Source organism: Mustela lutreola, chromosome 3 (assembly GCF_030435805.1).
Source record: "Mustela lutreola isolate mMusLut2 chromosome 3, mMusLut2.pri, whole genome shotgun sequence".
In the NCBI taxonomy this organism is placed as follows: domain Eukaryota; kingdom Metazoa; phylum Chordata; class Mammalia; order Carnivora; family Mustelidae; genus Mustela; species Mustela lutreola.
Window position 1 is genome coordinate 92,504,755 of NC_081292.1, and position 5,754 is coordinate 92,510,508.

The window sequence follows — 5,754 nt, forward strand, 5'->3', positions numbered from 1 at the left end:
ACACTAACAGTGACCCTGACTGTGAGCCTGACCCTAACTCTAACCCTAAACGTAACCCTGACCATGACACTAACACGGGCCCTGACCCGAAACCTAACGCTGAACCTAACCCTAAAACTAACCCCTATCATTATCCCTGACACTGACCCTAACCCGGTCTAACCCTCCACTTACCTCTAACCCTAACCCTAACCCCACTTTAACAATAATCCTGACGCTGATCATAACCCTAACTCTGAAGTTTGCCAATGTCAGATCTTAACCTTAAACCTGACCCTGGCCTTGACCTTAACACTGACCCTAACCCTGAATATAAACCTAACTCTGACCCAATCGGTGATCCTAAACAGAATCTTAAGCATAAAGCTAACCCTGATCCTGAACCTACTCATAAAACAGAACCTAAACATAAAGCTGACCTTACCATAACCATGAACCTAATCCTGACCCTGACCCTAACCCTGACACTAGACCTGTCCCAAACCTAACCCTGACCCTGACATGAACCTTGCCCCCAACCAAATCTTGAACCTGACCCTAAATCAAACCATGACCCTGAACCTGACCCTAAACCTAACCATCACCCTAAAACTGACCCTGACGTGACTCTGACCGTAATGCTAACCCTGACCCTACTGTGAGCATGACCCTAAACCAAACCATGAACCTAACCCTAACCCTGAGCCCTACCCTAAGCCTTACGCTAACCCTGACCCCAAGGACATCTAACCCTAACCCAGACCCTAAGTCTTTCTCAATCCTAACCCTAACACTGACCTAGTATAAATCCAGCTCTGTTGCCTCCAGCGGGGACAACAGCCGCACCCAGGCCTCCCAGGGGCTGGGGGAGGCTGTATGGGGGTCACTGGATGGGCACTGCCTGAGTGGAGTGTGAGCCTGAGCAGCTTGGGGACCGCCGGCTCAGGGAGTTCTGGTACAGCAGGAAGTTCGGTAAGGAGCCCCCAGGCAGTGGTGACCTCACTTCCCTGACGACAGAGCCCAACGGAATTGGAACCAACATATCCAGGCACCCCATTACAGAGAAAACCCCCCTGCCCAGCTCATTTCTAGGCACATCCTAAAGGAAGCGACATGTTCTTCTGCTGTACTGAAGCCGAGAGGATGTAGGGAGAAGAGAGCTCGCCCGCCAGACACGTCCCCTCCCTGGCCGGTCATATCAGGATTCCCCAATGCCTCTGGACCTTTGGTTACTAAAATCAAAAGGTGACACCAGGGGACTCAGAGTCAGAGAGTCCCACACCTTCTGATCAACTAACTTGCATTATTGTTAACAAGAATCTTGTGCATTACCATCAGTTTTCTACATTATAACCTCTTGCTCTACAGTTTGTAAATACCTTTGTCAATAGCAAGCTAATAAACGGGGTGACCCCAATGGATTGAGATAATCTCCAGAGATTCTGCTACATAATGCCAAGGACTCCATTAAAAGGACACCTAAGAATTTATTTTGCCCAAAAATTTGATCATTTTTTTCATTGTCCTTACCTATTTTCCAAACCTAGTCCTTTTGCTTCACCTTTCAGTCTACGGACCCTTTATCTGACTGACTTGTTAATTCTGGTAATGTCTTGCAGATTAATTTGCTTGCCAGAGGTGGTTCCTCTAATTGATGTCTAAGAACCCTAATTAGTTAAGAAAACTTTTTTTTAACATTTTCATTGCTATTTATTATTATTATTATTATTATTATTATTGCTAATATCTCTATTATAAATAATTCACAAGGGCATCTTTCTGACAAAAGACAAAGAGCTGGCTACTAGTAGAAAAAGTACATTTGACTCTGTCAGTGAAAGTGGTAAAGGGATTTGAGAATATAAGGCAATGCACTGGAATTATGTGTTAAAATTTTAAATATTATAGATACATTTACTTAATTTCTAATACTGTTGTTGCTTATAATTAAATAAGATGTTTTCCATGAACCACGCATTACAGCAAATATATTGTTTATACAGATTAAATTTTTATCAAAAGGGATACCTGGGTGGCTCAGTTGGTTAAGCAGCTGCCTTTGGCTCAGGTCATGATCCCAGCGTCCTGGGAACGAGTCCCGCATCGGGCTCCTTGCTCGGCCAGAAGCCTGCTTCTGCCTCTGCCTCTGCCTGCCATTCTGTCTGCCTGTGCTTGCTCTCTCGCCCACTCCCTCTGATAAATAAATAAAATCTTAAAATAAATAAATAAATTTTCATCAAAAAATTATAAGTGTATTTTATTGTAGGATCATGATTAGCATTTTGCAGATGAGAAAAGTGAAATTTAGAAAAGTATGTCTCTTCAATTCCCTCATACAATATCTGGCCTAGATAGAAGGATATACTATCACAATTGAGGAAGATAATTGATTACTTAAAATGATAAACTTTACTGTATAGGGTTTTTTAAATGTTTGCCACAGATTCAGATTCTTATAAAATATATATCTATTTTTTGTAAAGAGAATGCACTAAGAAGTAAAAAAAAGTGATATATCAGTGCTACCAACTAATGGCTAAAATATCATCACCTTATTTATGAACAATGAAACAGTGTGCAATATTTAAATAAATTTAAATAAATTCCTATTTACTTTATGTATTTATAAATTTAAATAAATTCCTATTTATTTATTATTAAAGAAATTCCTCTAACAAACAGTATGTTTTGAAGATTGCTAGCAGGAAAGTGTTGTACTACAGTAATCAGAAAATATGATCTAAAATTCTGCTTTCAAGGGCACCTGGGTGGCTCAGTGGGTTAAAACTCTGCTTTCAAGAAGCTATAACAGTAAGTACTGAGCATTAGCTATTATATGCTATGGATGAATAACTGAAATCTACATTTGAAACTAATGGTACACTATATGCTAACTAATTGAATTTTAAAAAGTTAAAAAAAAAGCCACTATTTTATAAAACAATATTCCCAACAGGCTCTTTTGCTTTAAAATACTCACTTTGTAATGAGAGTCATTACTTTTGTCTAGCCAATTCTTACATCACTGTTTATCCCTTCCCTGCTTTATCTCTTCCCAGTATCAATAAAGGCTCACTTGGGTTACCTAGAAGCCATGAGAAAGCTTGTAATAGATCTGGCTGGTTTTTACCAGCAATTTGACCACCATGTGCACAGGGAAGTCTATTGATAAAGGCTTTATTGCAATAAGTTGCAAATACATGGATGATTTTGAATTCTCTTTCTTGAGGTCTTGTTTCATGATAATAAATTTAGGGTGGCTTATTGGAATGGATGTTATTAACATATTTTCATAGTTCTAAGTACATGGAATTGTAAAATAGATTAATGAATGTGGCATTACTGACAACTGTCCTCATTTTGAAATCAAATTACAGTGTACTCAGATGAGGAAGCAAAGCAGATTTGGGATTATGAGTGAACTAATTTAAAAAAGTCTTAGGGGTATGATCAGACTATTGGGTAATTCAGTAGAAAAATGTCAACTGATTGAGATTTTGTGTTTCCTGATTTCAGAGAGAAGTTAAGATAAATAAGGAACACGAGGAGACTAGGAAGCCAAACATAAGTGATAATTTTGTGCCAGAGTGTGTATACATCTGTTTATCTTCTTGCTTTACCACTAAGGTTGCTCCTAGAGGAGAGTTTAAATATGTGTTGGAGCTAATCTCTGTGGATTACACAACAAACCACATCCTACAGCTCTCCCTGAAACACCCCTTATGATTTCAATGTAATTTGGTTTTTGCATTTTTAGAAATAACAAAATACTTTGCAAACTCATCTACTTTATTACCACCACAAGTGAGTCAGCTGACTCCACATTTTAACACAGTGACAGTCACAGAGGAATGGAGGAATGAGTAAAGTTATCAATATATGTGCTTTTAAGAAGTACAACAGGGTAGCAGCTATTTCCAGGAACCAAAACATGGGTCAGCAGCTGTGAAGGAAAAGTGATGGAATAAATGACTCATTTCAGAGGAGTTCTACGACATATTAATTCTATAATGTATCCTCAGCACCCAGTTACCCGCTTTGATCTAAAGATAAGGATTTACAGTTAAGGTCCCATTTATGATTTGACTGGTAGGGTCTGAATCATGTTTACTATTGTTTTGACTATTACTTGAAACCTATAGTAGTACTTGGGATATGTGTTGTGTATTCTGTGAACATGTGCTATTTTTAGATTAGATAATTCCTGTCTCGAACCCCTGTTAATTTGTTTGTTTCTGTTTAATTGATAGTGGTTTCAGTAAATGGATATATCTGAAAAATTGCAAAGCCACTATTAAAATAAGTTATTATTATATATAGCATGGAATTGCACATTCCTCCTTTGAATCCGACAGAGCTTCACCATATCCTTAACAATTTGGGAAAAACATGCTATTATTTTTCTTTATAAAATTTCTCCTGTTAGGCTGTGATGGTTGTCATCAGCAGTAACTCCTCTGAAGGCTTTGTTAAAAGAGTTGAAAAAATTGGAAAGGTGTGAATGAAGCTGTTTGCTGAATATAAAGAAAAGAGCATTGAAGTACAATTCACAATCTTACTTCTCCTCTATGCTTTTAGATGTTTGACATTTGAAAATTTTGCTTCTAGAAGAGATGCCCTATATAATTCTTACTTTAAGGAGCAAGTTGCTTTTATAAATTTTTTTTATTATTCTACCATTCAAGTATTTCCATTTAAATTAAATTCAATACCATTTAAAAAAAATCAAAAGTGCAGCCAGTATTCAATTCCTGGGCTAAATAATTTTAGAAAGCTTTGTGTTATTGAACCTACGGGGTTTTTCTGTAGTTTTAACTCTTTCTTTCTGTGATTTTTCCCATTAGTCACGTAAGTGACTGCAATATAACAGACATTGAGGGTAAAGAAGGACTGAATAGAACAATCCTTGGCCTCATGAAGTTGAGAATCTAGCAAGGGAGTCAAACAATTCAATCATTCAGAGACAATTTATTGAGTGCCTGGCCTAAGATGTGCACAACAAAACCCCAGCCCAGAGGAATCATTTTAATGGGAGAGATAGATAATAGGTAAGCCAACTTTAAAAAGAAAAAAAATCGTACTGGTTTTTCTTTAATAGTGATGCATATTTGAACTAAATAAGCACATTTTAAAAAGAGCAGTGATTGAGAAGAGGTTTTGTAACTGAGTGGTCCGAAAGGGCCTCCCTGAAAAAGTCTGTTTTGAACAGATTTCTGAATAATATCAGCTAGGAAGCTGCGTAAAAATCTCAGGGATGGGTGATTTTTCCAGTCAAAAAACTGTAAAGGCTCCAAAGTCACAATACAGCTGTAAGTTTCTCTAATAAAGTAACTTCTGACAAAGAATGAGAAGAAATAACTAACCCAGGTTTGAAAGAAAAGGGACAGACTTTCTATGGAATTAATATTTAATTAAAGCTCTAAAGGACAAAAATACAATAGAGCAAAATTCTATATACCTAATGACGCTGATATACTTAATGAAAGTTCATAAACAAGTGTGGGTAGCAAAGAGTGTGTGGGAATGTTGGTAAGAACAGTGGGGAAGAGTCATCCCTGAACATGTTCTTAAATGAAGCAATTCTTGTGTTGTTTTAAAGGGTAAATTGGAGTTTGCCTAAGTGATTAGAGAAGGATGCCTCGGCTTATGGAAGTTCAAAGCCATAAAGATGTGATAAACTACTGCAGATATTTTCATGTATATTTGTTGTTGCTTCTAGTAATGGTGATCTAAAAACTCTTTCTTAAGACAACTAAAAATCCAGACAAAATAGCT